The 22,215-nt window shown below is 52.1% G+C and overlaps 65 non-coding genes and 32 pseudogenes across 65 annotated transcripts; all 97 read left to right on the forward strand.

Annotated features, from left to right (window-relative positions):
• Positions 1 to 82: 82 nt before the first annotated feature.
• Positions 83 to 191, forward strand: LOC131113934 (5S ribosomal RNA; annotated as a pseudogene).
• A 112-nt stretch (positions 192 to 303) lies between these two features.
• Positions 304 to 421, forward strand: LOC131112696 (5S ribosomal RNA; annotated as a pseudogene).
• Positions 422 to 533: 112 nt separating this feature from the next.
• On the forward strand, positions 534 to 652 carry LOC131118862 (5S ribosomal RNA). Its single transcript, XR_009126002.1, has one exon. It is a non-coding gene; the product is annotated as a 5S ribosomal RNA (ribosomal RNA).
• A 112-nt stretch (positions 653 to 764) lies between these two features.
• Positions 765 to 873, forward strand: LOC131112864 (5S ribosomal RNA; annotated as a pseudogene).
• A 111-nt stretch (positions 874 to 984) lies between these two features.
• Positions 985 to 1,103, forward strand: LOC131115229 (5S ribosomal RNA). The gene has a single exon (XR_009122514.1). It is a non-coding gene; the product is annotated as a 5S ribosomal RNA (ribosomal RNA).
• A 112-nt stretch (positions 1,104 to 1,215) lies between these two features.
• LOC131115056 (5S ribosomal RNA) lies at positions 1,216 to 1,334 on the forward strand. The gene has a single exon (XR_009122348.1). It is a non-coding gene; the product is annotated as a 5S ribosomal RNA (ribosomal RNA).
• Positions 1,335 to 1,445: 111 nt separating this feature from the next.
• LOC131114178 (5S ribosomal RNA) lies at positions 1,446 to 1,554 on the forward strand (annotated as a pseudogene).
• A 112-nt stretch (positions 1,555 to 1,666) lies between these two features.
• LOC131113041 (5S ribosomal RNA) lies at positions 1,667 to 1,783 on the forward strand (annotated as a pseudogene).
• Positions 1,784 to 1,895: 112 nt separating this feature from the next.
• LOC131115057 (5S ribosomal RNA) lies at positions 1,896 to 2,014 on the forward strand. The gene has a single exon (XR_009122349.1). It is a non-coding gene; the product is annotated as a 5S ribosomal RNA (ribosomal RNA).
• A 112-nt stretch (positions 2,015 to 2,126) lies between these two features.
• LOC131116807 (5S ribosomal RNA) lies at positions 2,127 to 2,245 on the forward strand. Its single transcript, XR_009124043.1, has one exon. It is a non-coding gene; the product is annotated as a 5S ribosomal RNA (ribosomal RNA).
• Positions 2,246 to 2,357: 112 nt separating this feature from the next.
• On the forward strand, positions 2,358 to 2,476 carry LOC131115059 (5S ribosomal RNA). The gene has a single exon (XR_009122350.1). It is a non-coding gene; the product is annotated as a 5S ribosomal RNA (ribosomal RNA).
• Positions 2,477 to 2,588: 112 nt separating this feature from the next.
• Positions 2,589 to 2,707, forward strand: LOC131115971 (5S ribosomal RNA). Its single transcript, XR_009123238.1, has one exon. It is a non-coding gene; the product is annotated as a 5S ribosomal RNA (ribosomal RNA).
• A 112-nt stretch (positions 2,708 to 2,819) lies between these two features.
• On the forward strand, positions 2,820 to 2,928 carry LOC131112865 (5S ribosomal RNA; annotated as a pseudogene).
• A 111-nt stretch (positions 2,929 to 3,039) lies between these two features.
• Positions 3,040 to 3,158, forward strand: LOC131114118 (5S ribosomal RNA). Its single transcript, XR_009121568.1, has one exon. It is a non-coding gene; the product is annotated as a 5S ribosomal RNA (ribosomal RNA).
• Positions 3,159 to 3,270: 112 nt separating this feature from the next.
• On the forward strand, positions 3,271 to 3,389 carry LOC131115060 (5S ribosomal RNA). The gene has a single exon (XR_009122351.1). It is a non-coding gene; the product is annotated as a 5S ribosomal RNA (ribosomal RNA).
• Positions 3,390 to 3,500: 111 nt separating this feature from the next.
• On the forward strand, positions 3,501 to 3,609 carry LOC131113935 (5S ribosomal RNA; annotated as a pseudogene).
• Positions 3,610 to 3,721: 112 nt separating this feature from the next.
• LOC131112697 (5S ribosomal RNA) lies at positions 3,722 to 3,839 on the forward strand (annotated as a pseudogene).
• Positions 3,840 to 3,951: 112 nt separating this feature from the next.
• On the forward strand, positions 3,952 to 4,070 carry LOC131118729 (5S ribosomal RNA). The gene has a single exon (XR_009125885.1). It is a non-coding gene; the product is annotated as a 5S ribosomal RNA (ribosomal RNA).
• Positions 4,071 to 4,182: 112 nt separating this feature from the next.
• On the forward strand, positions 4,183 to 4,291 carry LOC131112344 (5S ribosomal RNA; annotated as a pseudogene).
• Positions 4,292 to 4,403: 112 nt separating this feature from the next.
• LOC131112101 (5S ribosomal RNA) lies at positions 4,404 to 4,521 on the forward strand (annotated as a pseudogene).
• A 112-nt stretch (positions 4,522 to 4,633) lies between these two features.
• Positions 4,634 to 4,752, forward strand: LOC131115061 (5S ribosomal RNA). Its single transcript, XR_009122352.1, has one exon. It is a non-coding gene; the product is annotated as a 5S ribosomal RNA (ribosomal RNA).
• Positions 4,753 to 4,864: 112 nt separating this feature from the next.
• Positions 4,865 to 4,983, forward strand: LOC131115795 (5S ribosomal RNA). Its single transcript, XR_009123065.1, has one exon. It is a non-coding gene; the product is annotated as a 5S ribosomal RNA (ribosomal RNA).
• A 112-nt stretch (positions 4,984 to 5,095) lies between these two features.
• Positions 5,096 to 5,204, forward strand: LOC131112866 (5S ribosomal RNA; annotated as a pseudogene).
• Positions 5,205 to 5,315: 111 nt separating this feature from the next.
• On the forward strand, positions 5,316 to 5,434 carry LOC131115869 (5S ribosomal RNA). Its single transcript, XR_009123138.1, has one exon. It is a non-coding gene; the product is annotated as a 5S ribosomal RNA (ribosomal RNA).
• A 112-nt stretch (positions 5,435 to 5,546) lies between these two features.
• LOC131117213 (5S ribosomal RNA) lies at positions 5,547 to 5,665 on the forward strand. The gene has a single exon (XR_009124438.1). It is a non-coding gene; the product is annotated as a 5S ribosomal RNA (ribosomal RNA).
• Positions 5,666 to 5,777: 112 nt separating this feature from the next.
• LOC131111464 (5S ribosomal RNA) lies at positions 5,778 to 5,895 on the forward strand. The gene has a single exon (XR_009121176.1). It is a non-coding gene; the product is annotated as a 5S ribosomal RNA (ribosomal RNA).
• Positions 5,896 to 6,007: 112 nt separating this feature from the next.
• On the forward strand, positions 6,008 to 6,126 carry LOC131118300 (5S ribosomal RNA). The gene has a single exon (XR_009125465.1). It is a non-coding gene; the product is annotated as a 5S ribosomal RNA (ribosomal RNA).
• A 112-nt stretch (positions 6,127 to 6,238) lies between these two features.
• LOC131113721 (5S ribosomal RNA) lies at positions 6,239 to 6,347 on the forward strand (annotated as a pseudogene).
• A 112-nt stretch (positions 6,348 to 6,459) lies between these two features.
• LOC131112102 (5S ribosomal RNA) lies at positions 6,460 to 6,577 on the forward strand (annotated as a pseudogene).
• Positions 6,578 to 6,689: 112 nt separating this feature from the next.
• On the forward strand, positions 6,690 to 6,808 carry LOC131115063 (5S ribosomal RNA). The gene has a single exon (XR_009122354.1). It is a non-coding gene; the product is annotated as a 5S ribosomal RNA (ribosomal RNA).
• Positions 6,809 to 6,920: 112 nt separating this feature from the next.
• On the forward strand, positions 6,921 to 7,029 carry LOC131112867 (5S ribosomal RNA; annotated as a pseudogene).
• A 111-nt stretch (positions 7,030 to 7,140) lies between these two features.
• LOC131114130 (5S ribosomal RNA) lies at positions 7,141 to 7,259 on the forward strand. Its single transcript, XR_009121570.1, has one exon. It is a non-coding gene; the product is annotated as a 5S ribosomal RNA (ribosomal RNA).
• Positions 7,260 to 7,371: 112 nt separating this feature from the next.
• Positions 7,372 to 7,490, forward strand: LOC131118545 (5S ribosomal RNA). The gene has a single exon (XR_009125711.1). It is a non-coding gene; the product is annotated as a 5S ribosomal RNA (ribosomal RNA).
• A 112-nt stretch (positions 7,491 to 7,602) lies between these two features.
• On the forward strand, positions 7,603 to 7,721 carry LOC131115064 (5S ribosomal RNA). The gene has a single exon (XR_009122355.1). It is a non-coding gene; the product is annotated as a 5S ribosomal RNA (ribosomal RNA).
• A 111-nt stretch (positions 7,722 to 7,832) lies between these two features.
• LOC131112346 (5S ribosomal RNA) lies at positions 7,833 to 7,941 on the forward strand (annotated as a pseudogene).
• A 112-nt stretch (positions 7,942 to 8,053) lies between these two features.
• LOC131115339 (5S ribosomal RNA) lies at positions 8,054 to 8,172 on the forward strand. Its single transcript, XR_009122619.1, has one exon. It is a non-coding gene; the product is annotated as a 5S ribosomal RNA (ribosomal RNA).
• Positions 8,173 to 8,283: 111 nt separating this feature from the next.
• On the forward strand, positions 8,284 to 8,402 carry LOC131115065 (5S ribosomal RNA). Its single transcript, XR_009122356.1, has one exon. It is a non-coding gene; the product is annotated as a 5S ribosomal RNA (ribosomal RNA).
• A 111-nt stretch (positions 8,403 to 8,513) lies between these two features.
• Positions 8,514 to 8,632, forward strand: LOC131115066 (5S ribosomal RNA). Its single transcript, XR_009122357.1, has one exon. It is a non-coding gene; the product is annotated as a 5S ribosomal RNA (ribosomal RNA).
• A 112-nt stretch (positions 8,633 to 8,744) lies between these two features.
• On the forward strand, positions 8,745 to 8,863 carry LOC131115865 (5S ribosomal RNA). The gene has a single exon (XR_009123134.1). It is a non-coding gene; the product is annotated as a 5S ribosomal RNA (ribosomal RNA).
• Positions 8,864 to 8,975: 112 nt separating this feature from the next.
• LOC131112868 (5S ribosomal RNA) lies at positions 8,976 to 9,084 on the forward strand (annotated as a pseudogene).
• A 111-nt stretch (positions 9,085 to 9,195) lies between these two features.
• Positions 9,196 to 9,314, forward strand: LOC131115317 (5S ribosomal RNA). The gene has a single exon (XR_009122598.1). It is a non-coding gene; the product is annotated as a 5S ribosomal RNA (ribosomal RNA).
• Positions 9,315 to 9,426: 112 nt separating this feature from the next.
• LOC131115067 (5S ribosomal RNA) lies at positions 9,427 to 9,545 on the forward strand. Its single transcript, XR_009122358.1, has one exon. It is a non-coding gene; the product is annotated as a 5S ribosomal RNA (ribosomal RNA).
• Positions 9,546 to 9,657: 112 nt separating this feature from the next.
• On the forward strand, positions 9,658 to 9,776 carry LOC131115068 (5S ribosomal RNA). Its single transcript, XR_009122359.1, has one exon. It is a non-coding gene; the product is annotated as a 5S ribosomal RNA (ribosomal RNA).
• Positions 9,777 to 9,887: 111 nt separating this feature from the next.
• LOC131115069 (5S ribosomal RNA) lies at positions 9,888 to 10,006 on the forward strand. The gene has a single exon (XR_009122360.1). It is a non-coding gene; the product is annotated as a 5S ribosomal RNA (ribosomal RNA).
• A 112-nt stretch (positions 10,007 to 10,118) lies between these two features.
• LOC131112869 (5S ribosomal RNA) lies at positions 10,119 to 10,227 on the forward strand (annotated as a pseudogene).
• A 111-nt stretch (positions 10,228 to 10,338) lies between these two features.
• On the forward strand, positions 10,339 to 10,457 carry LOC131116252 (5S ribosomal RNA). Its single transcript, XR_009123507.1, has one exon. It is a non-coding gene; the product is annotated as a 5S ribosomal RNA (ribosomal RNA).
• Positions 10,458 to 10,569: 112 nt separating this feature from the next.
• Positions 10,570 to 10,688, forward strand: LOC131117214 (5S ribosomal RNA). Its single transcript, XR_009124439.1, has one exon. It is a non-coding gene; the product is annotated as a 5S ribosomal RNA (ribosomal RNA).
• A 112-nt stretch (positions 10,689 to 10,800) lies between these two features.
• LOC131115070 (5S ribosomal RNA) lies at positions 10,801 to 10,919 on the forward strand. The gene has a single exon (XR_009122361.1). It is a non-coding gene; the product is annotated as a 5S ribosomal RNA (ribosomal RNA).
• Positions 10,920 to 11,030: 111 nt separating this feature from the next.
• Positions 11,031 to 11,139, forward strand: LOC131119002 (5S ribosomal RNA; annotated as a pseudogene).
• A 112-nt stretch (positions 11,140 to 11,251) lies between these two features.
• On the forward strand, positions 11,252 to 11,370 carry LOC131115071 (5S ribosomal RNA). The gene has a single exon (XR_009122362.1). It is a non-coding gene; the product is annotated as a 5S ribosomal RNA (ribosomal RNA).
• A 111-nt stretch (positions 11,371 to 11,481) lies between these two features.
• On the forward strand, positions 11,482 to 11,600 carry LOC131115072 (5S ribosomal RNA). The gene has a single exon (XR_009122363.1). It is a non-coding gene; the product is annotated as a 5S ribosomal RNA (ribosomal RNA).
• Positions 11,601 to 11,711: 111 nt separating this feature from the next.
• LOC131115075 (5S ribosomal RNA) lies at positions 11,712 to 11,830 on the forward strand. Its single transcript, XR_009122365.1, has one exon. It is a non-coding gene; the product is annotated as a 5S ribosomal RNA (ribosomal RNA).
• Positions 11,831 to 11,942: 112 nt separating this feature from the next.
• On the forward strand, positions 11,943 to 12,061 carry LOC131115076 (5S ribosomal RNA). The gene has a single exon (XR_009122366.1). It is a non-coding gene; the product is annotated as a 5S ribosomal RNA (ribosomal RNA).
• Positions 12,062 to 12,173: 112 nt separating this feature from the next.
• LOC131118005 (5S ribosomal RNA) lies at positions 12,174 to 12,292 on the forward strand. Its single transcript, XR_009125201.1, has one exon. It is a non-coding gene; the product is annotated as a 5S ribosomal RNA (ribosomal RNA).
• Positions 12,293 to 12,404: 112 nt separating this feature from the next.
• LOC131115077 (5S ribosomal RNA) lies at positions 12,405 to 12,523 on the forward strand. The gene has a single exon (XR_009122367.1). It is a non-coding gene; the product is annotated as a 5S ribosomal RNA (ribosomal RNA).
• A 111-nt stretch (positions 12,524 to 12,634) lies between these two features.
• LOC131113871 (5S ribosomal RNA) lies at positions 12,635 to 12,743 on the forward strand (annotated as a pseudogene).
• A 112-nt stretch (positions 12,744 to 12,855) lies between these two features.
• Positions 12,856 to 12,973, forward strand: LOC131113704 (5S ribosomal RNA; annotated as a pseudogene).
• Positions 12,974 to 13,085: 112 nt separating this feature from the next.
• LOC131118301 (5S ribosomal RNA) lies at positions 13,086 to 13,204 on the forward strand. The gene has a single exon (XR_009125466.1). It is a non-coding gene; the product is annotated as a 5S ribosomal RNA (ribosomal RNA).
• Positions 13,205 to 13,316: 112 nt separating this feature from the next.
• Positions 13,317 to 13,425, forward strand: LOC131112059 (5S ribosomal RNA; annotated as a pseudogene).
• Positions 13,426 to 13,536: 111 nt separating this feature from the next.
• LOC131115872 (5S ribosomal RNA) lies at positions 13,537 to 13,655 on the forward strand. Its single transcript, XR_009123141.1, has one exon. It is a non-coding gene; the product is annotated as a 5S ribosomal RNA (ribosomal RNA).
• Positions 13,656 to 13,767: 112 nt separating this feature from the next.
• On the forward strand, positions 13,768 to 13,896 carry LOC131118847 (5S ribosomal RNA; annotated as a pseudogene).
• A 112-nt stretch (positions 13,897 to 14,008) lies between these two features.
• LOC131118993 (5S ribosomal RNA) lies at positions 14,009 to 14,127 on the forward strand. Its single transcript, XR_009126132.1, has one exon. It is a non-coding gene; the product is annotated as a 5S ribosomal RNA (ribosomal RNA).
• A 112-nt stretch (positions 14,128 to 14,239) lies between these two features.
• Positions 14,240 to 14,348, forward strand: LOC131112347 (5S ribosomal RNA; annotated as a pseudogene).
• A 112-nt stretch (positions 14,349 to 14,460) lies between these two features.
• On the forward strand, positions 14,461 to 14,579 carry LOC131115078 (5S ribosomal RNA). Its single transcript, XR_009122368.1, has one exon. It is a non-coding gene; the product is annotated as a 5S ribosomal RNA (ribosomal RNA).
• Positions 14,580 to 14,690: 111 nt separating this feature from the next.
• LOC131115715 (5S ribosomal RNA) lies at positions 14,691 to 14,809 on the forward strand. Its single transcript, XR_009122988.1, has one exon. It is a non-coding gene; the product is annotated as a 5S ribosomal RNA (ribosomal RNA).
• A 112-nt stretch (positions 14,810 to 14,921) lies between these two features.
• Positions 14,922 to 15,040, forward strand: LOC131115079 (5S ribosomal RNA). Its single transcript, XR_009122369.1, has one exon. It is a non-coding gene; the product is annotated as a 5S ribosomal RNA (ribosomal RNA).
• Positions 15,041 to 15,151: 111 nt separating this feature from the next.
• Positions 15,152 to 15,270, forward strand: LOC131118017 (5S ribosomal RNA). Its single transcript, XR_009125205.1, has one exon. It is a non-coding gene; the product is annotated as a 5S ribosomal RNA (ribosomal RNA).
• Positions 15,271 to 15,382: 112 nt separating this feature from the next.
• Positions 15,383 to 15,501, forward strand: LOC131115080 (5S ribosomal RNA). The gene has a single exon (XR_009122370.1). It is a non-coding gene; the product is annotated as a 5S ribosomal RNA (ribosomal RNA).
• Positions 15,502 to 15,612: 111 nt separating this feature from the next.
• Positions 15,613 to 15,731, forward strand: LOC131118517 (5S ribosomal RNA). The gene has a single exon (XR_009125698.1). It is a non-coding gene; the product is annotated as a 5S ribosomal RNA (ribosomal RNA).
• A 111-nt stretch (positions 15,732 to 15,842) lies between these two features.
• LOC131115081 (5S ribosomal RNA) lies at positions 15,843 to 15,961 on the forward strand. The gene has a single exon (XR_009122371.1). It is a non-coding gene; the product is annotated as a 5S ribosomal RNA (ribosomal RNA).
• Positions 15,962 to 16,072: 111 nt separating this feature from the next.
• Positions 16,073 to 16,191, forward strand: LOC131115082 (5S ribosomal RNA). Its single transcript, XR_009122372.1, has one exon. It is a non-coding gene; the product is annotated as a 5S ribosomal RNA (ribosomal RNA).
• A 112-nt stretch (positions 16,192 to 16,303) lies between these two features.
• Positions 16,304 to 16,422, forward strand: LOC131115083 (5S ribosomal RNA). Its single transcript, XR_009122373.1, has one exon. It is a non-coding gene; the product is annotated as a 5S ribosomal RNA (ribosomal RNA).
• Positions 16,423 to 16,534: 112 nt separating this feature from the next.
• Positions 16,535 to 16,653, forward strand: LOC131118028 (5S ribosomal RNA). The gene has a single exon (XR_009125206.1). It is a non-coding gene; the product is annotated as a 5S ribosomal RNA (ribosomal RNA).
• A 112-nt stretch (positions 16,654 to 16,765) lies between these two features.
• LOC131115084 (5S ribosomal RNA) lies at positions 16,766 to 16,884 on the forward strand. Its single transcript, XR_009122374.1, has one exon. It is a non-coding gene; the product is annotated as a 5S ribosomal RNA (ribosomal RNA).
• A 111-nt stretch (positions 16,885 to 16,995) lies between these two features.
• LOC131114204 (5S ribosomal RNA) lies at positions 16,996 to 17,104 on the forward strand (annotated as a pseudogene).
• A 112-nt stretch (positions 17,105 to 17,216) lies between these two features.
• Positions 17,217 to 17,334, forward strand: LOC131112117 (5S ribosomal RNA; annotated as a pseudogene).
• Positions 17,335 to 17,446: 112 nt separating this feature from the next.
• On the forward strand, positions 17,447 to 17,565 carry LOC131117709 (5S ribosomal RNA). The gene has a single exon (XR_009124919.1). It is a non-coding gene; the product is annotated as a 5S ribosomal RNA (ribosomal RNA).
• Positions 17,566 to 17,677: 112 nt separating this feature from the next.
• LOC131112012 (5S ribosomal RNA) lies at positions 17,678 to 17,786 on the forward strand (annotated as a pseudogene).
• A 112-nt stretch (positions 17,787 to 17,898) lies between these two features.
• LOC131118925 (5S ribosomal RNA) lies at positions 17,899 to 18,016 on the forward strand. Its single transcript, XR_009126065.1, has one exon. It is a non-coding gene; the product is annotated as a 5S ribosomal RNA (ribosomal RNA).
• Positions 18,017 to 18,128: 112 nt separating this feature from the next.
• On the forward strand, positions 18,129 to 18,247 carry LOC131115086 (5S ribosomal RNA). Its single transcript, XR_009122376.1, has one exon. It is a non-coding gene; the product is annotated as a 5S ribosomal RNA (ribosomal RNA).
• Positions 18,248 to 18,359: 112 nt separating this feature from the next.
• LOC131118645 (5S ribosomal RNA) lies at positions 18,360 to 18,478 on the forward strand. The gene has a single exon (XR_009125805.1). It is a non-coding gene; the product is annotated as a 5S ribosomal RNA (ribosomal RNA).
• A 112-nt stretch (positions 18,479 to 18,590) lies between these two features.
• On the forward strand, positions 18,591 to 18,699 carry LOC131113995 (5S ribosomal RNA; annotated as a pseudogene).
• Positions 18,700 to 18,810: 111 nt separating this feature from the next.
• Positions 18,811 to 18,929, forward strand: LOC131115230 (5S ribosomal RNA). The gene has a single exon (XR_009122515.1). It is a non-coding gene; the product is annotated as a 5S ribosomal RNA (ribosomal RNA).
• A 112-nt stretch (positions 18,930 to 19,041) lies between these two features.
• Positions 19,042 to 19,160, forward strand: LOC131115087 (5S ribosomal RNA). Its single transcript, XR_009122377.1, has one exon. It is a non-coding gene; the product is annotated as a 5S ribosomal RNA (ribosomal RNA).
• Positions 19,161 to 19,271: 111 nt separating this feature from the next.
• On the forward strand, positions 19,272 to 19,380 carry LOC131114179 (5S ribosomal RNA; annotated as a pseudogene).
• Positions 19,381 to 19,492: 112 nt separating this feature from the next.
• Positions 19,493 to 19,609, forward strand: LOC131113042 (5S ribosomal RNA; annotated as a pseudogene).
• A 112-nt stretch (positions 19,610 to 19,721) lies between these two features.
• Positions 19,722 to 19,840, forward strand: LOC131115088 (5S ribosomal RNA). Its single transcript, XR_009122378.1, has one exon. It is a non-coding gene; the product is annotated as a 5S ribosomal RNA (ribosomal RNA).
• A 112-nt stretch (positions 19,841 to 19,952) lies between these two features.
• On the forward strand, positions 19,953 to 20,071 carry LOC131116808 (5S ribosomal RNA). Its single transcript, XR_009124044.1, has one exon. It is a non-coding gene; the product is annotated as a 5S ribosomal RNA (ribosomal RNA).
• A 112-nt stretch (positions 20,072 to 20,183) lies between these two features.
• Positions 20,184 to 20,302, forward strand: LOC131118104 (5S ribosomal RNA). Its single transcript, XR_009125275.1, has one exon. It is a non-coding gene; the product is annotated as a 5S ribosomal RNA (ribosomal RNA).
• A 112-nt stretch (positions 20,303 to 20,414) lies between these two features.
• Positions 20,415 to 20,533, forward strand: LOC131115089 (5S ribosomal RNA). Its single transcript, XR_009122379.1, has one exon. It is a non-coding gene; the product is annotated as a 5S ribosomal RNA (ribosomal RNA).
• Positions 20,534 to 20,645: 112 nt separating this feature from the next.
• LOC131112870 (5S ribosomal RNA) lies at positions 20,646 to 20,754 on the forward strand (annotated as a pseudogene).
• Positions 20,755 to 20,865: 111 nt separating this feature from the next.
• LOC131114142 (5S ribosomal RNA) lies at positions 20,866 to 20,984 on the forward strand. Its single transcript, XR_009121572.1, has one exon. It is a non-coding gene; the product is annotated as a 5S ribosomal RNA (ribosomal RNA).
• A 112-nt stretch (positions 20,985 to 21,096) lies between these two features.
• LOC131115090 (5S ribosomal RNA) lies at positions 21,097 to 21,215 on the forward strand. Its single transcript, XR_009122380.1, has one exon. It is a non-coding gene; the product is annotated as a 5S ribosomal RNA (ribosomal RNA).
• Positions 21,216 to 21,326: 111 nt separating this feature from the next.
• On the forward strand, positions 21,327 to 21,435 carry LOC131113936 (5S ribosomal RNA; annotated as a pseudogene).
• A 112-nt stretch (positions 21,436 to 21,547) lies between these two features.
• On the forward strand, positions 21,548 to 21,665 carry LOC131112699 (5S ribosomal RNA; annotated as a pseudogene).
• Positions 21,666 to 21,777: 112 nt separating this feature from the next.
• LOC131118730 (5S ribosomal RNA) lies at positions 21,778 to 21,896 on the forward strand. Its single transcript, XR_009125886.1, has one exon. It is a non-coding gene; the product is annotated as a 5S ribosomal RNA (ribosomal RNA).
• A 112-nt stretch (positions 21,897 to 22,008) lies between these two features.
• LOC131111465 (5S ribosomal RNA) lies at positions 22,009 to 22,126 on the forward strand. Its single transcript, XR_009121177.1, has one exon. It is a non-coding gene; the product is annotated as a 5S ribosomal RNA (ribosomal RNA).
• The last annotated feature ends 89 nt before the right edge of the window (positions 22,127 to 22,215 follow it).

Raw genomic sequence — 22,215 nt, forward strand, 5'->3', positions numbered from 1 at the left:
AGAGGGCGCTGTTTGACACTTTTTGCTTGATCTAGTTTGGCCTGCGTCGCCTTCAAATAAGATCTTTTCAGTTGTCCTGGCAGCTTACGGCCATACTACCCTGAAAACGCCCAATCTCGGAAGCTAAGCAGGGGCGGGCCTGGTTTGTACTTGGATGGGAGACCGCCTGTGAATACCAGGTGCTGTAAGCTTTTTATGGTTTCTGCTCTTGCCTGACAGCAGAGGGCGCTGTTTGACACTTTTTGCTGTAGTCTAGTTTGGCCTGTGTCACCTTCAAATAGGATCTTTTCAGTTGACCTGGCAGCTTAGGCCATACTACCCTGAAAACGCCCGATCTCGTACGATCTCGGAAGCTAAGCAGGGCCGGGCCTGGTTAGTACTTGGATGCGAGACCGCCTGTGAATACCAGGTGCTGTAAGCTTTTTATGGTTTCTGCTCTTGCCTGACAGCAGAGGGCGCTGTTTGACACTTTTTGCTGTAGTCTAGTTTGGCCTGCGTCACCTTCAAATAGGATCTTTTCAGTTGACCTGGCAGCTTACGGCCATACTACCCTGAAAATGCCCGATCTCGTCCGATCTCGGAAGCTAAGCAGGGGCGGGACTGGTTAGTAATTGGATGGGAGACCGCCTGGGAATACCAGGTGCTGTAAGCTTTTTATGGTTTCTGCTCTTGCCTGACAGCAGAGGGCGCTGTTTGACACTTTTTGCTGGAGTCTAGTTTGGCATGCGTCGCCTTCAAATAGGATCTTTACAGTTGCCCTGGCAGCTTACGGCCACACTACCCTGAAAACGCCTGATCTCGGAAGCTAAGCAGGGGAGGGCCTGGTTAGTACTTGGATGGGAGACCGCCTGGGAATACCAGGTGCTGTAAGCTTTTTATGGTTTCTGCTCTAGCCTGACAGCAGAGGGCGCTGTTTGACACTTTTTGCTGGATCTAGTTTGGCCTGCATCGCCTTCAAATAAGATCTTTTCAGTTGTCCTGGCAGCTTACAGCCATACCACCCTGAAAACGCCTGATCTCGTCCGATCTCGGAAGCTAAGCAGGGGCGGGCCTGGTTAGTACTTGGATGGGAGACCGCCTGGGAATACCAGGTGCTGTAAGCTTTTCATGGTTTCTGCTATTGCCTGACAGCAGAGGGCGCTGTTTGACATGTTTTGCTGGAGTCTAGTTTGGCCTGCGTCACCTTCAAATAGGATCTTTTCAGTTGACCTGGCAGCTTACGGCCATACTACCCTGAAAACGCCCGATCTCGTCCGATCTCGGAAGCTAAGCAGGGGCGGGCCTGGTTAGTACTTGGATGGGAGACCGCCTGGGAATACCAGGTGCTGTAAGCTTTTTATGGTTTCTGCTGTAGCCTGACAGCAGAGGGCGCTGTTTGACACTTTTTGCTTGATCTAGTTTGGCCTGCGTCGCCATCAAATAAGATCTTTTCAGTTGTCCTGGCAGCTTACGGCCATACTACCCTGAAAACGCCAAATCTCGGAAGCTAAGCAGGGGCGGGCCTGGTTTGTACTTGGATGGGAGACCGCCTGTGAATACCAGGTGCTGTAAGCTTTTTATGGTTTCTGCTCTTGCCTGACAGCAGAGGGCGCTGTTTGACACTTTTTGCTGTAGTCTAGTTTGGCCTGTGTCACCTTCAAATAGGATCTTTTCAGTTGACCTGGCAGCTTAGGCCATACTACCCTGAAAACGCCCGATCTCGTACGATCTCGGAAGCTAAGCAGGGCCGGCCTGGTTAGTACTTGGATGGGAGACCGCCTGTGAATACCAGGTGCTGTAAGCTTTTTATGGTTTCTGCTCTTGCCTGACAGCAGAGGGCGCTGTTTGACACTTTTTGCTGTAGTCTAGTTTGGCCTGCGTCACCTTCAAATAGGATCTTTTCAGTTGACCTGGCAGCTTACGGCCATACTACCCTGAAAACGCCCGATCTCGTCCGATCTCGGAAGCTAAGCAGGGGCGGGCCTGGTTAGTACTTGGATGGGAGACCGCCTGGGAATACCAGGTGCTGTAAGCTTTTTATGGTTTCTGCTCTTGCCTGACAGCAGAGGGCGCTGTTTGACACTTTTTGCTGGAGTCTAGTTTGGCCTGCGTCGCCTTCAAATAGGATCTTTTCAGTTGTCCTGGCAGCTTACGGCCATACTACCCTGAAAACGCCCGATCTCGTCCAATCTCGGAAGCTAAGCAGGGGCGGGCCTGGTTAGTACTTGGATGGGAGACCGCCTGGGAATACCAGGTGCTGTAAGCTTTTTATGGTTTCTGCTCTTGCCTGACAGCAGAGGGCGCTGTTTGACACTTTTTGCTGGAGTCTAGTTTGGCCTGCGTCGCCTTCAAATAGGATCTTTTCAGTTGTCCTGGCAGCTTACGGCCATACTACCCTGAAAACGCCCGATCTCGTCCGATCTCGGAAGCTAAGCAGGGGCGGGCCTGGTTAGTACTTGGATGGGAGACCGCCTGGGAATACCAGGTGCTGTAAGCTTTTTATGGTTTCTGCTCTTGCCTGACAGCAGAGGGCGCTGTTTGACACTTTTTGCTGGAGTCTAGTTTGGCCTGCGTCGCCTTCAAATAGGATCTTTTCAGTTGATGTGGCAGCTTACGGCCATACTACCCTGAAAACGCCCGATTTCGTCCGATCTCGGAAGCTAAGCAGGGGCGGGCCTGGTTAGTACTTGGATGGGAGACCGCCTGGGAATACCAGGTGCTGTAAGCTTTTTATGGTTTCTGCTCTTGCCTGACAGCAGAGGGCGCTGTTTGACACTTTTTGCTGGAGTCTAGTTTGGCCTGCGTCGCCTTCAAATAGGATCTTTACAGTTGCCCTGGCAGCTTACGGCCACACTACCCTGAAAACGCCTGATCTCGGAAGCTAAGCAGGGGAGGGCCTGGTTAGTACTTGGATGGGAGACCGCCTGGGAATACCAGGTGCTGTAAGCTTTTTATGGTTTCTGCTCTAGCCTGACAGCAGAGGGCGCTGTTTGACACTTTTTGCTGGATCTAGTTTGGCCTGCATCGCCTTCAAATAAGATCTTTTCAGTTGTCCTGGCAGCTTACGGCCATACCACCCTGAAAACGCCTGATCTCGTCCGATCTCGGAAGCTAAGCAGGGGCGGGCCTGGTTAGTACTTGGATGGGAGACCGCCTGGGAATACCAGGTGCTGTAAGCTTTTCATGGTTTCTGCTCTTGCCTGACAGCAGAGGGCGCTGTTTGACATGTTTTGCTGGAGTCTAGTTTGGCCTGCGTCACCTTCAAATAGGATCTTTTCAGTTGACCTGGCAGCTTACGGCCATACTACCCTGAAAACGCCCGATCTCGTCCGATCTCGGAAGCTAAGCAGGGGCGGGCCTGGTTAGTACTTGGATGGGAGACCGCCTGGGAATACCAGGTGCTGTAAGCTTTTTATGGTTTCTGCTGTAGCCTGACAGCAGAGGGCGCTGTTTGACACTTTTTGCTTGATCTAGTTTGGCCTGCGTCGCCTTCAAATAAGATCTTTTCAGTTGTCCTGGCAGCTTACGGCCATACTACCCTGAAAACGCCCAATCTCGGAAGCTAAGCAGGGGCGGGCCTGGTTTGTACTTGGATGGGAGACCGCCTGTGAATACCAGGTGCTGTAAGCTTTTTATGGTTTCTGCTCTTGCCTGACAGCAGAGGGCGCTGTTTGACACTTTTTGCTGTAGTCTAGTTTGGCCTGTGTCACCTTCAAATAGGATCTTTTCAGTTGACCTGGCAGCTTAGGCCATACTACCCTGAAAACGCCCGATCTCGTACGATCTCGGAAGCTAAGCAGGGCCGGGCCTGGTTAGTACTTGGATGCGAGACCGCCTGTGAATACCAGGTGCTGTAAGCTTTTTATGGTTTCTGCTCTTGCCTGACAGCAGAGGGCGCTGTTTGACACTTTTTGCTGTAGTCTAGTTTGGCCTGCGTCACCTTCAAATAGGATCTTTTCAGTTGACCTGGCAGCTTACGGCCATACTACCCTGAAAATGCCCGATCTCGTCCGATCTCGGAAGCTAAGCAGGGGCGGTCCTGGTTAGTACTTGGATGGGAGACCGCCTGGGATTACCAGGTGCTGTAAGCTTTTTATGGTTTCTGCTCTTGCCTGACAGCAGAGGGCGCTGTTTGACACTTTTTGCTGGAGTCTAGTTTGGCCTGCGTCTTCTTCAAATAGGATCTTTTCAGTTGTCCTGGCAGCTTACGGCCATACTACCCTGAAAACGCCCGATCTCGGAAGCTAAGCAGGGGCGGGCCTGGTTAGTACTTGGATGGGAGACCGCCTGTGAATACCAGGTGCTGTAAGCTTTTTATGGTTTCTGCTCTTGCCTGACAGCAGAGGGCGCTATTTGACACTTTTTGCTGTACTCTAGTTTGGCCTGCGTCACCTTCAAATAGGATCTTTTCAGTTGACCTCGCAGCTTAGGCCATACTACCCTGAAAACGCCCGATCTCGTACGATCTCAGAAGCTAAGCAGGGCCGGGCCTGGTTAGTACTTGGATGGGAGACCGCCTGTGAATACCAGGTGCTGTAAGCTTTTTATGGTTTCTGCTCTTGCCTGACAGCAGAGGGCGCTGTTTGACACTTTTTGCTGTCGTCTAGTTTGGCCTGCGTCACCTTCAAATAGGATCTTTTCAGTTGACCTGGCAGCTTACGGCCATACTACCCTGAAAACGCCCGATCTCGTCCGATCTCGGAAGCTAAGCAGGGGCGGGCCTGGTTAGTACTTGGATGGGAGACCGCCTGGGAATACCAGGTGCTGTAAGCTTTTTATGGTTTCTGCTCTTGCCTGACAGCAGAGGGCACTGTTTGACACTTTTTGCTGGAGTCTAGTTTGGCCTGCGTCGCCTTCAAATAGGATCTTTTCAGTTGATGTGGCAGCTTACGGCCATACTACCCTGAAAACGCCCGATCTCGTCCGATCTCGGAAGCTAAGCAGGGGCGGGCCTGGTTTGTACTTGGATGGGAGACCGCCTGGGAATACCAGGTGCTGTAAGCTTTTTATGGTTTCTGCTCTTGCCTGACAGCAGAGGGCGCTGTTTGACACTTTTTGCTGGAGTCTAGTTTGGCCTGCGTCGCCTTCAAATAGGATCTTTACAGTTGCCCTGGCAGCTTACGGCCACACTACCCTGAAAACGCCTGATCTCGGAAGCTAAGCAGGGGAGGGCCTGGTTAGTACTTGGATGGGAGACCGCCTGGGAATACCAGGTGCTGTAAGCTTTTTATGGTTTCTGCTCTAGCCTGACAGCAGAGGGCGCTGTTTGACACTTTTTGCTGGATCTAGTTTGGCCTGCGTCGCCTTCAAATAAGATCTTTTCAGTTGTCCTGGCAGCTTACGGCCATACCACCCTGAAAACGCCTGATCTCGTGCGATCTCGGAAGCTAAGCAGGGGCGGGCCTGGTTAGTACTTGGATGGGAGACCGCCTGGGAATACCAGGTGCTGTAAGCTTTTCATGGTTTCTGCTCTTGCCTGACAGCAGAGGGCGCTGTTTGACACTTTTTGCTGGAGTCTAGTTTGGCCTGCGTCTTCTTCAAATAGGATCTTTTCAGTTGCCCTGGCAGCTTACGGCCATACTACCCTGAAAACGCCCGATCTCGTCCGATCTCGGAAGCTAAGCAGGGGCGGGACTGGTTAGTACTTGGATGGGAGACCGCCTGGGAATACCAGGTGCTGTAAGCTTTTCATGGTTTCTGCTCTTGCCTGACAGCAGAGGCCGCTGTTTGACATGTTTTGCTGGAGTCTTGTTTGGCCTGCGTCACCTTCAAATAGGATCTTTTCAGTTGACCTGGCAGCTTAGGCCATACTACCCTGAAAACGCCCGATCTCGTACGATCTCGGAAGCTAAGCAGGGCCGGGCCTGGTTAGTACTTGGATGGGAGACCGCCTGTGAATACCAGGTGCTGTAAGCTTTTTATGGTTTCTGCTCTTGCCTGACAGCAGAGGGCGCTGTTTGACACTTTTTGCTGTAGTCTAGTTTGGCCTGCGTCACCTTCAAATAGGATCTTTTCAGTTGACCTGCCAGCTTACGGCCATACTACCCTGAAAACGCCCGATCTCGTCCGATCTCGGAAGCTAAGCAGGGGCGGTCCTGGTTAGTACTTGGATGGGAGACCGCCTGGGATTACCAGGTGCTGTAAGCTTTTTATGGTTTCTGCTCTTGCCTGACAGCAGAGGGCGCTGTTTGACACTTTTTGCTGGAGTCTAGTTTGGCCTGCGTCTTCTTCAAATAGGATCTTTTCAGTTGTCCTGGCAGCTTACGGCCATACTACCCTGAAAACGCCCGATCTCTGAAGCTAAGCAGGGGCGGGCCTGGTTAGTACTTGGATGGGAGACCACCTGTGAATACCAGGTGCTGTAAGCTTTTTATGGTTTCTGCTCTTGCCTGACAGCAGAGGGCGCTGTTTGACACTTTTTGCAGTACTCTAGTTTGGCCTGCGTCACCTTCAAATAGGATCTTTTCAGTTGACCTCGCAGCTTAGGCCATACTACCCTGAAAACGCCCGATCTCGTACGATCTCAGAAGCTAAGCAGGGCCGGGCCTGGTTAGTACTTGGATGGGAGACCGCCTGTGAATACCAGGTGCTGTAAGCTTTTTATGGTTTCTGCTCTTGCCTGACAGCAGAGGGCGCTGTTTGACACTTTTTGCTGTAGTCTAGTTTGGCCTGCGTCACCTTCAAATAGGATCTTTTCAGTTGACCTGGCAGCTTACGGCCATACTACCCTGAAAACGCCCGATCTCGTCCGATCTCGGAAGCTAAGCAGGGGCGGGCCTGGTTAGTACTTGGATGGGAGACCGCCTGGGAATACCAGGTGCTGTAAGCTTTTTATGGTTTCTGCTCTTGCCTGACAGCAGAGGGCGCTGTTTGACACTTTTTGCTGGAGTCTAGTTTGGCCTGCGTCGCCTTCAAATAGGATCTTTTCAGTTGATGTGGCAGCTTACGGCCACACTACCCTGAAAACGCCTGATCTCGGAAGCTAAGCAGGGGAGGGCCTGGTTAGTACTTGGATGGGAGACCGCCTGGGAATACCAGGTGCTGTAAGCTTTTTATGGTTTCTGCTCTAGCCTGACAGCAGAGGGCGCTGTTTGACACTTTTTGCTGGATCTAGTTTGGCCTGCGTCGCCTTCAAATAAGATCTTTTCAGTTGTCCTGGCAGCTTACGGCCATACCACCCTGAAAACGCCTGATCTCGTCCGATCTCGGAAGCTAAGCAGGGGCGGGCCTGGTTAGTACTTGGATGGGAGACCGCCTGGGAATACCAGGTGCTGTAAGCTTTTCATGGTTTCTGCTCTTGCCTGACAGCAGAGGGCGCTGTTTGACACTTTTTGCTGGAGTCTAGTTTGGCCTGCGTCTTCTTCAAATAGGATCTTTTCAGTTGCCCTGGCAGCTTACGGCCATACTACCCTGAAAACGCCAGATCTCGTCCGATCTCGGAAGCTAAGCAGGGGCGGGACTGGTTAGTACTTGGATGGGGGACCGCCTGGGAATACCAGGTGCTGTAAGCTTTTCATGGTTTCTGCTCTTGCCTGACAGCAGAGGCCGCTGTTTGACATGTTTTGCTGGAGTCTTGTTTGGCCTGCGTCACCTTCAAATAGGATCTTTTCAGTTGACCTGGCAGCTTACGGCCATACTACCCTGAAAACGCCCGATCTCGTCCGATCTCGGAAGCTAAGCAGGGGCGGGCCTGGTTAGTACTTGGATGGGAGACCGCCTGGGAATACCAGGTGCTGTAAGCTTTTTATGGTTTCTGCTCTAGCCTGACAGCAGACGGCGCTGTTTGACACTTTTTGCTTGATCTAGTTTGGCCTGCGTCGCCTTCAAATAAGATCTTTTCAGTTGTCCTGGCAGCTTACGGCCATACTACCCTGAAAACGCCCGATCTCGGAAGCTAAGCAGGGGCGGGCCTGGTTAGTACTTGGATGGGAGACCGCCTGTGAATACCAGGTGCTGTAAGCTTTTTATGGTTTCTGCTCTTGCCTGACAGCAGAGGGCGCTGTTTGACACTTTTTGCTGTAGTCTAGTTTGGCCTGCGTCACCTTCAAATAGGATCTTTTCAGTTGACCTGGCAGCTTACGGCCATACTACCCTGAAAACGCCCGATCTCGTCCGATCTCGGAAGCTAAGCAGGGGCGGGCCTGGTTAGTACTTTGATGGGAGACCGCCTGGGAATACCAGGTGCTGTAAGCTTTTTATGGTTTATGCTCTAGCCTGACAGCAGAGGGCGCTGTTTGACACTTTTTGCTGGATCTAGTTTGGCCTGCGTCGCCTTCAAATAAGATCTTTTCAGTTGTCCTGGCAGCTTACGGCCATACTACCCTGAAAACGCCCGATCTCGTCCGATCTCGGAAGCTAAGCAGGGGCGGGCCTGGTTAGTACTTGGATGGGAGACCGCCTGGGAATACCAGGTGCTGTAAGCTTTTTATGGTTTCTGCTCTAGCCTGACAGCAGAGGGCGCTGTTTGACACTTTTTGCTGGATCTAGTTTGGCCTGCGTCGCCTTCAAATAAGATCTTTTCAGTTGACCTGGCAGCTTACGGCCATACTACCCTGAAAACGCCCGATCTCGTCCGATCTCGGAAGCTAAGCAGGGGCGGGCCTGGTTAGTACTTGGATGGGAGACCGCCTGGGAATACCAGGTGCTGTAAGCTTTTTATGGTTTCTGCTCTTGCCTGACAGCAGAGGGCGCTGTTTGACACTTTTTGCTGGAGTCTAGTTTGGCCTGCGTCGCCTTCAAATAGGATCTTTTCAGTTGTCCTGGCAGCTTACGGCCATACTACCCTGAAAACGCCTGATCTCGTCCGATCTCGGAAGCTAAGCAGGGGCGGGCCTGGTTAGTACTTGGATGGGAGACCGCCTGGGAATACCAGGTGCTGTAAGCTTTTTATGGTTTCTGCTCTAGCCTGACAGCAGAGGGCGCTGTTTGACACTTTTTGCTGGAGTCTAGTTTGGCCTGCGTCGCCTTCAAATAGGATCTTTACAGTTGCCCTGGCAGCTTACGGCCACACTACCCTGAAAACGCCTGATCTCGGAAGCTAAGCAGGGGAGGGCCTGGTTAGTACTTGGATGGGAGACCGCCTGGGAATACCAGGTGCTGTAAGCTTTTTATGGTTTCTGCTCTAGCCTGACAGCAGAGGGCGCTGTTTGACACTTTTTGCTGGATCTAGTTTGGCCTGCGTCGCCTTCAAATAAGATCTTTTCAGTTGTCCTGGCAGCTTACGGCCATACCACCCTGAAAACGCCTGATCTCGTCCGATCTCGGAAGCTAAGCAGGGCCGGGCCTGGTTAGTACTTGGATGGGAGACCGCCTGTGAATACCAGGTGCTGTAAGCTTTTTATGGTTTCTGCTCTTGCCTGACAGCAGAGGGCGCTGTTTGACACTTTTTGCTGTAGTCTAGTTTGGCCTGCGTCACCTTCAAATAGGATCTTTTCAGTTGACCTGGCAGCTTACGGCCATACTACCCTGAAAACGCCCGATCTCGTCCGATCTCGGAAGCTAAGCAGGGGCGGGCCTGGTTAGTACTTGGATGGGAGACCGCCTGGGAATACCAGGTGCTGTAAGCTTTTTATGGTTTCTGCTCTTGCCTGACAGCAGAGGGCGCTGTTTGACACTTTTTGCTGGAGTCTAGTTTGGCCTGCGTCGCCTTCAAATAGGATCTTTTCAGTTGATGTGGCAGCTTACGGCCATACTACCCTGAAAACGCCCGATCTCGTCCGATCTCGGAAGCTAAGCAGGGGCGGGCCTGGTTAGTACTTGGATGGGAGACCGCCTGGGAATACCAGGTGCTGTAAGCTTTTTATGGTTTCTGCTCTAGCCTGACAGCAGAGGGCGCTGTTTGACACTTTTTGCTGGATCTAGTTTGGCCTGCGTCGCCTTCAAATAAGATCTTTTCAGTTGACCTGGCAGCTTACGGCCATACTACCCTGAAAACGCCCGATCTCGTCCGATCTCGGAAGCTAAGCAGGGGCGGGCCTGGTTAGTACTTGGATGGGAGACCGCCTGGGAATACCAGGTGCTGTAAGCTTTTTATGGTTTCTGCTCTTGCCTTACAGCAGAGGGCGCTGTTTGACACTTTTTGCTGGAGTCTAGTTTGGCCTGCGTCGCCTTCAAATAGGATCTTTACAGTTGCCCTGGCAGCTTACGGCCACACTACCCTGAAAACGCCTGATCTCGGAAGCTAAGCAGGGGAGGGCCTGGTTAGTACTTGGATGGGAGACCGCCTGGGAATACCAGGTGCTGTAAGCTTTTTATGGTTTCTGCTCTAGCCTGACAGCAGAGGGCGCTGTTTGACACTTTTTGCTGGATCTAGTTTGGCCTGCGTCGCCTTCAAATAAGATCTTTTCAGTTGTCCTGGCAGCTTACGGCCATACCACCCTGAAAACGCCTGATCTCGTCCGATCTCGGAAGCTAAGCAGGGGCGGGCCTAGTTAGTACTTGGATGGGAGACCGCCTGGGAATACCAGGTGCTGTAAGCTTTTCATGGTTTCTGCTCTTGCCTGACAGCAGAGGGCGCTGTTTGACACTTTTTGCTGGAGTCTAGTTTGGCCTGCGTCTTCTTCAAATAGGATCTTTTCAGTTGCCCTGGCAGCTTACGGCCATACTACCCTGAAAACGCCCGATCTCGTCCGATCTCGGAAGCTAAGCAGGGGCGGGACTGGTTAGTACTTGGATGGGAGACCGCCTGGGAATACCAGGTGCTGTAAGCTTTTCATGGTTTCTGCTCTTGCCTGACAGCAGAGGGCGCTGTTTGACATGTTTTGCTGGAGTCTAGTTTGGCCTGCGTCACCTTCAAATAGGATCTTTTCAGTTGACCTGGCAGCTTACGGCCATACTACCCTGAAAACGCCCGATCTCGTCCGATCTCGGAAGCTAAGCAGGGGCGGGCCTGGTTAGTACTTGGATGGGAGACCGCCTGGGAATACCAGGTGCTGTAAGCTTTTTATGGTTTCTGCTCTAGCCTGACAGCAGAGGGCGCTGTTTGACACTTTTTGCTTGATCTAGTTTGGCCTGCGTCGCCTTCAAATAAGATCTTTTCAGCTGTCCTGGCAGCTTACGGCCATACCACCCTGAAAACGCCCGATCTCGGAAGCTAAGCAGGGGCGGGCCTGGTTAGTACTTGGATGGGAGACCGCCTGGGAATACCAGGTGCTGTAAGCTTTTCATGGTTTCTGCTCTTGCCTGACAGCAGAGGGCGCTGTTTGACACTTTTTGCTGGAGTCTAGTTTGGCCTGCGTCTTCTTCAAATAGGATCTTTTCAGTTGCCCTGGCAGCTTACGGCCATACTACCCTGAAAACGCCCGATCTCGTCCGATCTCGGAAGCTAAGCAGGGGCGGGCCTGGTTAGTACTTGGATGGGAGACCGCCTGGGAATACCAGGTGCTGTAAGCTTTTTATGGTTTCTGCTCTAGCCTGACAGCAGAGGGCGCTGTTTGACACTTTTTGCTGGATCTAGTTTGGCCTGCGTCGCCTTCAAATAAGATCTTTTCAGTTGTCCTGGCAGCTTACGGCCATACTACCCTGAAAACGCCCGATCTCGTCCGATCTCGGAAGCTAAGCAGGGGCGGGCCTGGTTAGTACTTGGATGGGAGACCGCCTGGGAATACCAGGTGCTGTAAGCTTTTTATGGTTTCTGCTCTAGCCTGACAGCAGAGGGCGCTTTTTGACACTTTTTGCTGGATCTAATTTGGCCTGCGTCGCCTTCAAATAAGATCTTTTCAGTTGACCTGGCAGCTTACGGCCATACTACCCTGAAAACGCCCGATCTCGTCCGATCTCGGAAGCTAAGCAGGGGCGGGCCTGGTTAGTACTTGGATGGGAGACCGCCTGGGAATACCAGGTGCTGTAAGCTTTTTATGGTTTCTGCTCTTGCCTGACAGCAGAGGGCGCTGTTTGACACTTTTTGCTGGAGTCTAGTTTGGCCTGCGTCGCCTTCAAATAGGATCTTTTCAGTTGTCCTGGCAGCTTACGGCCATACTACCCTGAAAACGCCCGATCTCGTCCGATCTCGGAAGCTAAGCAGGGGCGGGCCTGGTTAGTACTTGGATGGGAGACCGCCTGGGAATACCAGGTGCTGTAAGCTTTTTATGGTTTCTGCTCTTGCCTGACAGCAGAGGGCGCTGTTTGACACTTTTTGCTGGAGTCTAGTTTGGCCTGCGTCGCCTTCAAATAGGATCTTTTCAGTTGATGTGGCAGCTTACGGCCATACTACCCTGAAAACGCCCGATCTCGTCCGATCTCGGAAGCTAAGCAGGGGCGGGCCTGGTTAGTACTTGGATGGGAGACCGCCTGGGAATACCAGGTGCCGTAAGCTTTTCATGGTTTCTGCTCTTGCCTGACAGCAGAGGGCGCTGTTTGACATGTTTTGCTGGAGTCTAGTTTGGCCTCTGTCACCGTCAAATAGGATCTTTTCAGTTGACCTGGCAGCTTACGGCCATACTACCCTGAAAACGCCCGATCTCGTCCGATCTCGGAAGCTAAGCAGGGGCGGGCCTGGTTAGTACTTGGATGGGAGACCGCCTGGGAATACCAGGTGCTGTAAGCTTTTTATGGTTTCTGCTGTAGCCTGACAGCAGAGGGCGCTGTTTGACACTTTTTGCTTGATCTAGTTTGGCCTGCGTCGCCTTCAAATAAGATCTTTTCAGTTGTCCTGGCAGCTTACGGCCATACTACCCTGAAAACGCCCAATCTCGGAAGTTAAGCAGGGGCGGGCCTGGTTTGTACTTGGATGGGAGACCGCCTGTGAATACCAGGTGCTGTAAGCTTTTTATGGTTTCTGCTCTTGCCTGACAGCAGATGGCGCTGTTTGACACTTTTTGCTGTAGTCTAGTTTGGCCTGTGTCACCTTCAAATAGGATCTTTTCAGTTGACCTGGCAGCTTAGGCCATACTACCCTGAAAACGCCCAATCTCGTACGATCTCGGAAGCTAAGCAGGGCCGGGCCTGGTTAGTACTTGGAGGGGAGACCGCCTGTGAATACCAGGTGCTGTAAGCTTTTTATGGTTTCTGCTCTTGCCTGACAGCAGAGGGCGCTGTTTGACACTTCTTGCTGAAGTCTAGTTTGGCCTGCGTCACCTTCAAATAGGATCTTTTCAGTTGACCTGGCAGCTTACGGCCATACTACCCTGAAAACGCCCGATCTCGTCCGATCTCGGAAGCTAAGCAGGGGCGGTCCTGGTTAGTACTTGGATGGGAGACCGCCTGGGATTACCAGGTGCTGTAAGCTTTTTATGGTTTCTGTTCTTGCCTGACAGCAGAGGGCGCTGTTTGACACTTTTTGCTGGAGTCTAGTTTGGCCTGCGTCTTCTTCAAATAGGATCTTTTCAGTTGTCCTGGCAGCTTACGGCCATACTACCCTGAAAACGCCCGATCTCGGAAGCTAAGCAGGGACGGGCCTGGTTAGTACTTGGATGGGAGACCGCCTGTGAATACCAGGTGCTGTAAGCTTTTTATGGTTTCTGCTCTAGCCTGACAGCAGAGGGCGCTGTTTGACACTTTTTGCTGGATCTAGTTTGGCCTGCGTCGCCTTCAAATAAGATCTTTTCAGTTGTCCTGGCAGCTTACGGCCATACCACCCTGAAAACGCCTGATCTCGTCCGATCTCGGAAGCTAAGCAGGGGCGGGCCTGGTTAGTACTTGTATGGGAGACCGCCTGGGAATACCAGGTGCTGTAAGCTTTTCATGGTTTCTGCTCTTGCCTGACAGCAGAGGGCGCTGTTTGACACTTTTTGCTGGAGTCTAGTTTGGCCTGCGTCTTCTTCAAATAGGATCTTTTCAGTTGCCCTGGCAGCTTACGGCCATACTACCCTGAAAACGCCCGATCTCGTCCGATCTCGTCCGATCTCGGAAGCTAAGCAGGGGCGGGCCTGGTTAGTACTTGGATGGGAGACCGCCTGGGAATACTAGGTGCTGTAAGCTTCTCATGGTTTCTGCTCTTGCCTGACAGCAGAGGGCGCTGTTTGACATGTTTTGCTGGAGTCTAGTTTGTCCTGCGTCGCCTTCAAATAGAATCTTTTCAGTTGCCTTGGCAGCTTTTGGCCATACTACCCTGAAAACGCCCGATCTCGTCCGATCTCGGAAGCTAAGCAGGGGCGGTCCTGGTTAGTACTTGGATGGGAGACCGCCTGGGATTACCAGGTGCTGTAAGCTTTTTATGGTTTCTGCTCTTGCCTGACAGCAGAGGGCGCTGTTTGACACTTTTTGCTGGAGTCTAGTTTGGCCTGCGTCTTCTTCAAATAGGATCTTTTCAGTTGTCCTGGCAGCTTACGGCCATACTACCCTGAAAACGCCCGATCTCGGAAGCTAAGCAGGGGCGGGCCTGGTTAGTACTTGGATGGGAGACCGCCTGTGAATACCAGGTGCTGTAAGCTTTTTATGGTTTCTGATCTTGCCTGACAGCAGAGGGCGCTGTTTGACACTTTTTGCTGTAGTCGAGTTTGGCCTGCGTCACCTTCAAATAGGATCTTTTCAGTTGACCTGGCAGCTTACGGCCATACTACCCTGAAAACGCCCGATCTCGTCCGATCTCGGAAGCTAAGCAGGGGCGGGCCTGGTTAGTACTTGGATGGGAGACCGCCTGGGAATACCAGGTGCTGTAAGCTTTTTATGGTTTCTGCTCTAGCCTGACAGCAGAGGGCGCTGTTTGACACTTTTTGCTGGATCTAGTTTGGCCTGCGTCGCCTTCAAATAAGATCTTTTCAGTTGTCCTGGCAGCTTACGGCCATACTACCCTGAAAACGCCCGATCTCGTCCGATCTCGGAAGCTAAGCAGGGGCGGGCCTGGTTAGTACTTGGATGGGAGACCGCCTGTGAATACCAGGTGCTGTAAGCTTTTTATGGTTTCTGCTCTTGCCTGACAGCAGAGGGCGCTGTTTGACACTTTTTGCTGTAGTCTAGTTTGGCCTGCGTCACCTTCAAATAGGATCTTTTCAGTTGACCTGGCAGCTTACGGCCATACTACCCTGAAAACGCCCGATCTCGTCCGATCTCGGAAGCTAAGCAGGGGCGGGCCTGGTTAGTACTTGGATGGGAGACCGCCTGGGAATACCAGGTGCTGTAAGCTTTTTATGGTTTCTGCTCTAGCCTGACAGCAGAGGGCGCTGTTTGACACTTTTTGCTGGATCTAGTTTGGCCTGCGTCGCCTTCAAATAAGATCTTTTCAGTTGTCCTGGCAGCTTACGGCCATACTACCCTGAAAACGCCCGATCTCGTCCGATCTCGGAAGCTAAGCAGGGGCGGGCCTGGTTAGTACTTGGATGGGAGACCGCCTGGGAATACCAGGTGCCGTAAGCTTTTCATGGTTTCTGCTCTTGCCTGACAGCAGAGGGCGCTGTTTGACATGTTTTGCTGGAGTCTAGTTTGGCCTGCGTCACCGTCAAATAGGATCTTTTCAGTTGACCTGGCAGCTTACGGCCATACTACCCTGAAAACGCCCGATCTCGTCCGATCTCGGAAGCTAAGCAGGGGCGGGCCTGGTTAGTACTTGGATGGGAGACCGCCTGGGAATACCAGGTGCTGTAAGCTTTTTATGGTTTCTGCTGTAGCCTGACAGCAGAGGGCGCTGTTTGACACTTTTTGCTTGATCTAGTTTGGCCTGCGTCGCCTTCAAATAAGATCTTTTCAGTTGTCCTGGCAGCTTACGGCCATAATACCCTGAAAACGCCCAATCTCGTCCGATCTCGGAAGCTAAGCAGGGGCGGGCCTGGTTAGTACTTGGATGGGAGACCGCCTGGGAATACCAGGTGCTGTAAGCTTTTTATGGTTTCTGCTCTAGCCTGACAGCAGAGGGCGCTGTTTGACACTTTTTGCTGGATCTAGTTTGGCCTGCGTCGCCTTCAAATAAGATCTTTTCAGTTGTCCTGGCAGCTTACGGCCATACTACCCTGAAAACGCCCGATCTCGTCCGATCTCGGAAGCTAAGCAGGGGCGGGCCTGGTTAGTACTTGGATGGGAGACCGCCTGGGAATACCAGGTGCTGTAAGCTTTTTATGGTTTCTGCTCTAGCCTGACAGCAGAGGGCGCTGTTTGACACTTTTTGCTGGATCTAGTTTGGCCTGCGTCGCCTTCAAATAAGATCTTTTCAGTTGACCTGGCAGCTTACGGCCATACTACCCTGAAAACGCCCGATCTCGTCCGATCTCGGAAGCTAAGCAGGGGCGGGCCTGGTTAGTACTTGGATGGGAGACCGCCTGGGAATACCAGGTGCTGTAAGCTTTTTATGGTTTCTGCTCTTGCCTGACAGCAGAGGGCGCTGTTTGACACTTTTTGCTGGAGTCTAGTTTGGCCTGCGTCGCCTTCAAATAGGATCTTTTCAGTTGTCCTGGCAGCTTACGGCCATACTACCCTGAAAACGCCCGATCTCGTCCGATCTCGGAAGCTAAGCAGGGGCGGGCCTGGTTAGTACTTGGATGGGAGACCGCCTGGGAATACCAGGTGCTGTAAGCTTTTTATGGTTTCTGCTCTTGCCTTACAGCAGAGGGTGCTGTTTGACACTTTTTGCTGGAGTCTAGTTTGGCCTGCGTCGCCTTCAAATAGGATCTTTTCAGTTGATGTGGCAGCTTACGGCCATACTACCCTGAAAACGCCCGATCTCGTCCGATCTCGGAAGCTAAGCAGGGGCGGGCCTGGTTAGTACTTGGATGGGAGACCGCCTGGGAATACCAGGTGCCGTAAGCTTTTCATGGTTTCTGCTCTTGCCTGACAGCAGAGGGCGCTGTTTGACATGTTTTGCTGGAGTCTAGTTTGGCCTGCGTCACCGTCAAATAGGATCTTTTCAGTTGACCTGGCAGCTTACGGCCATACTACCCTGAAAACGCCCGATCTCGTCCGATCTCGGAAGCTAAGCAGGGGCGGGCCTGGTTAGTACTTGGATGGGAGACCGCCTGGGAATACCAGGTGCTGTAAGCTTTTTATGGTTTCTGCTGTAGCCTGACAGCAGAGGGCGCTGTTTGACACTTTTTGCTTGATCTAGTTTGGCCTGCGTCGCCTTCAAATAAGATCTTTTCAGTTGTCCTGGCAGCTTACGGCCATAATACCCTGAAAACGCCCAATCTCGGAAGCTAAGCAGGGGCGGGCCTGGTTTGTACTTGGATGGGAGACCGCCTGTGAATACCAGGTGCTGTAAGCTTTTTATGGTTTCTGCTCTTGCCTGACAGCAGAGGGCGCTGTTTGACACTTTTTGCTGTAGTCTAGTTTGGCCTGTGTCACCTTCAAATAGGATCTTTTCAGTTGACCTGGCAGCTTAGGCCATACTACCCTGAAAACGCCCGATCTCGTCCGATCTCGGAAGCTAAGCAGGGCCGGGCCTGGTTAGTACTTGGATGGGAGACAGCCTGTGAATACCAGGTGCTGTAAGCTTTTTATGGTTTCTGCTCTTGCCTGACAGCAGAGGGCGCTGTTTGACACTTTTTGCTGTAGTCTAGTTTGGCCTGCGTCACCTTCAAATAGGATCTTTTCAGTTGACCTGGCAGCTTACGGCCATACTACCCTGAAAACGCCCGATCTCGTCCGATCTCGGAAGCTAAGCAGGGGCGGACCTGGTTAGTACTTGGATGGGAGACCGCCTGGGATTACCAGGTGCTGTAAGCTTTTTATGGTTTCTGCTCTTGCCTGACAGCAGAGGGGGCTGTTTGACACTTTTTGCTGGAGTCTAGTTTGGCCTGCGTCTTCTTCAAATAGGATCTTTTCAGTTGTCCTGGCAGCTTACGGCCATACTACCCTGAAAACACCCGATCTCGGAAGCTAAGCAGGGGCGGGCCTGGTTAGTACTTGGATGGGAGACCGCCTGTGAATACCTGGTGCTGTAAGCTTTTTATGGTTTCTGCTCTTGCCTGACAGCAGAGGGCGCTGTTTGACACTTTTTGCTGTCGTCTAGTTTGGCCTGCGTCACCTTCAAATAGGATCTTTTCAGTTGACCTCGCAGCTTATGCCATACTACCCTGAAAACGCCCGATCTCGTACGATCTCGGAAGCTAAGCAGGGCCGGGCCTGGTTAGTACTTGGATGGGAGACCGCCTGTGAATACCAGGTGCTGTAAGCTTTTTATGGTTTCTGCTCTTGCCTGACAGCAGAGGACGCTGTTTGACACTTTTTGCTGGAGTCCAGTTTGGCCTGCGTCGCCTTCAAATAGGATCTTTTCAGTTGTCCTGGCAGCTTACGGCCATACTACCCTGAAAACGCCCGATCTCGTCCGATCTCGGAAGCTAAGCAGGGGCGGGCCTGGTTAGTACTTGGATGGGAGACCGCCTGGGAATACCAGGTGCTGTAAGCTTTTTATGGTTTCTGCTCTTGCCTGACAGCAGAGGGCGCTGTTTGACACTTTTTGCTGGAGTCTAGTTTGGCCTGCGTCGCCTTCAAATAGGATCTTTTCAGTTGATGTGGCAGCTTACGGCCATACTACCCTGAAAACGCCCGATCTCGTCCGATCTCGGAAGCTAAGCAGGGGCGGGACTGGTTAGTAATTGGATGGGAGACCGCCTGGGAATACCAGGTGCTGTAAGCTTTTTATGGTTTCTGCTCTTGCCTGACAGCAGAGGGCGCTGTTTGACACTTTTTGCTGGAGTCTAGTTTGGCATGCGTCGCCTTCAAATAGGATCTTTACAGTTGCCCTGGCAGCTTACGGCCACACTACCCTGAAAACGCCTGATCTCGGAAGCTAAGCAGGGGAGGGCCTGGTTAGTACTTGGATGGGAGACCGCCTGGGAATACCAGGTGCTCTAAGCTTTTTATGGTTTCTGCTCTAGCCTGACAGCAGAGGGCACTGTTTGACACTTTTTGCTGGATCTAGTTTGGCCTGCATCGCCTTCAAATAAGATCTTTTCAGTTGTCCTGGCAGCTTACAGCCATACCACCCTGAAAACGCCTGATCTCGTCCGATCTCGGAAGCTAAGCAGGGGCGGGCCTGGTTAGTACTTGGATGGGAGACCGCCTGGGAATACCAGGTGCTGTAAGCTTTTCATGGTTTCTGCTATTGCCTGACAGCAGAGGGCGCTGTTTGACATGTTTTGCTGGAGTCTAGTTTGGCCTGCGTCACCTTCAAATAGGATCTTTTCAGTTGACCTGGCAGCTTACGGCCATACTACCCTGAAAACGCCCGATCTCGTCCGATCTCGGAAGCTAAGCAGGGGCGGGCCTGGTTAGTACTTGGATGGGAGACCGCCTGGGAATACCAGGTGCTGTAAGCTTTTTATGGTTTCTGCTGTAGCCTGACAGCAGAGGGCGCTGTTTGACACTTTTTGCTTGATCTAGTTTGGCCTGCGTCGCCTTCAAATAAGATCTTTTCAGTTGTCCTGGCAGCTTACGGCCATACTACCCTGAAAACGCCAAATCTCGGAAGCTAAGCAGGGGCGGGCCTGGTTTGTACTTGGATGGGAGACCGCCTGTGAATACCAGGTGCTGTAAGCTTTTTATGGTTTCTGCTCTTGCCTGACAGCAGAGAGCGCTGTTTGACACTTTTTGCTGTAGTCTAGTTTGGCCTGTGTCACCTTCAAATAGGATCTTTTCAGTTGACCTGGCAGCTTAGGCCATACTACCCTGAAAACGCCCGATCTCGTACGATCTCGGAAGCTAAGCAGGGCCGGCCTGGTTAGTACTTGGATGGGAGACCGCCTGTGAATACCAGGTGCTGTAAGCTTTTTATGGTTTCTGCTCTTGCCTGACAGCAGAGGGCGCTGTTTGACACTTTTTGCTGTAGTCTAGTTTGGCCTGCGTCACCTTCAAATAGGATCTTTTCAGTTGACCTGGCAGCTTACGGCCATACTACCCTGAAAACGCCCGATCTCGTCCGATCTCGGAAGCTAAGCAGGGGCGGGCCTGGTTAGTACTTGGATGGGAGACCGCCTGGGAATACCAGGTGCTGTAAGCTTTTTATGGTTTCTGCTCTTGCCTGACAGCAGAGGGCGCTGTTTGACACTTTTTGCTGGAGTCTAGTTTGGCCTGCGTCGCCTTCAAATAGGATCTTTTCAGTTGTCCTGGCAGCTTACGGCCATACTACCCTGAAAACGCCCGATCTCGTCCAATCTCGGAAGCTAAGCAGGGGCGGGCCTGGTTAGTACTTGGATGGGAGACCGCCTGGGAATACCAGGTGCTGTAAGCTTTTTATGGTTTCTGCTCTTGCCTGACAGCAGAGGGCGCTGTTTGACACTTTTTGCTGGAGTCTAGTTTGGCCTGCGTCGCCTTCAAATAGGATCTTTTCAGTTGTCCTGGCAGCTTACGGCCATACTACCCTGAAAACGCCCGATCTCGTCCGATCTCGGAAGCTAAGCAGGGCCGGGCCTGGTTAGTACTTGGATGGGAGACCGCCTGGGAATACCAGGTGCTGTAAGCTTTTTATGGTTTCTGCTCTTGCCTGACAGCAGAGGGCGCTGTTTGACACTTTTTGCTGGAGTCTAGTTTGGCCTGCGTCGCCTTCAAATAGGATCTTTTCAGTTGATGTGGAAGCTTACGGCCATACTACCCTGAAAACGCCCGATCTCGTCCGATCTCGGAAGCTAAGCAGGGGCGGGCCTGGTTAGTACTTGGATGGGAGACCGCCTGGGAATACCAGGTGCTGTAAGCTTTTTATGGTTTCTGCTCTAGCCTGACAGCAGAGGGCGCTGTTTGACACTTTTTGCTGGAGTCTAGTTTGGCCTGCGTCGCCTTCAAATAGGATCTTTACAGTTGCCCTGGCAGCTTACGGCCACACTACCCTGAAAACGCCTGATCTCGGAAGCTAAGCAGGGGAGGGCCTGGTTAGTACTTGGATGGGAGACCGCCTGGGAATACCAGGTGCTGTAAGCTTTTTATGGTTTCTGCTCTAGCCTGACAGCAGAGGGCGCTGTTTGACACTTTTTGCTGGATCTAGTTTGGCCTGCATCGCCTTCAAATAAGATCTTTTCAGTTGTCCTGGCAGCTTACGGCCATACCACCCTGAAAACGCCTGATCTCGTCCGATCTCGGAAGCTAAGCAGGGGCGGGCCTGGTTAGTACTTGGATGGGAGACCGCCTGGGAATACCAGGTGCTGTAAGCTTTTCATGGTTTCTGCTCTTGCCTGACAGCAGAGGGCGCTGTTTGACATGTTTTGCTGGAGTCTAGTTTTGCCTGCGTCACCTTCAAATAGGATCTTTTCAGTTGACCTGGCAGCTTACGGCCATACTACCCTGAAAACGCCCGATCTCGTCCGATCTCGGAAGCTAAGCAGGGGCGGGCCTGGTTAGTACTTGGATGGGAGACCGCCTGGGAATACCAGGTGCTGTAAGCTTTTTATGGTTTCTGCTGTAGCCTGACAGCAGAGGGCGCTGTTTGACACTTTTTGCTTGATCTAGTTTGGCCTGCGTCGCCTTCAAATAAGATCTTTTCAGTTGTCCTGGCAGCTTACGGCCATACTACCCTGAAAACGCCCAATCTCGGAAGCTAAGCAGGGGCGGGCCTGGTTTGTACTTGGATGGGAGACCGCCTGTGAATACCAGGTGCTGTAAGCTTTTTATGGTTTCTGCTCTTGCCTGACAGCAGAGGGCGCTGTTTGACACTTTTTGCTGTAGTCTAGTTTGGCCTGTGTCACCTTCAAATAGGATCTTTTCAGTTGACCTGGCAGCTTAGGCCATACTACCCTGAAAACGCCCGATCTCGTACGATCTCGGAAGCTAAGCAGGGCCGGGCCTGGTTAGTACTTGGATGCGAGACCGCCTGTGAATACCAGGTGCTGTAAGCTTTTTATGGTTTCTGCTCTTGCCTGACAGCAGAGGGCGCTGTTTGACACTTTTTGCTGTAGTCTAGTTTGGCCTGCGTCACCTTCAAATAGGATCTTTTCAGTTGACCTGGCAGCTTACGGCCATACTACCCTGAAAATGCCCGATCTCGTCCGATCTCGGAAGCTAAGCAGGGGCGGTCCTGGTTAGTACTTGGATGGGAGACCGCCTGGGATTACCAGGTGCTGTAAGCTTTTTATGGTTTCTGCTCTTGCCTGACAGCAGAGGGCGCTGTTTGACACTTTTTGCTGTAGTCTAGTTTGGCCTGCGTCACTTTCAAATAGGATCTTTTCAGTTGACCTGGCAGCTTAGGCCATACTACCCTGAAAACGCCCGATCTCGTACGATCTCGGAAGCTAAGCAGGGCCGGGCCTGGTTAGTACTTGGATGGGAGACCGCCTGTGAATACCAGGTGCTGTAAGCTTTTTATGGTTTCTCCTCTTGCCTGACAGCAGAGGGCGCTGTTTGACACTTTTTGCTGTAGTCTAGTTTGGCCTGCGTCACCTTCAAATA

The sequence above is a fragment of the Doryrhamphus excisus genome, unplaced genomic scaffold (genome assembly GCF_030265055.1).
Source record: "Doryrhamphus excisus isolate RoL2022-K1 unplaced genomic scaffold, RoL_Dexc_1.0 HiC_scaffold_25, whole genome shotgun sequence".
Classification (NCBI taxonomy): Eukaryota; Metazoa; Chordata; class Actinopteri; order Syngnathiformes; family Syngnathidae; genus Doryrhamphus; species Doryrhamphus excisus.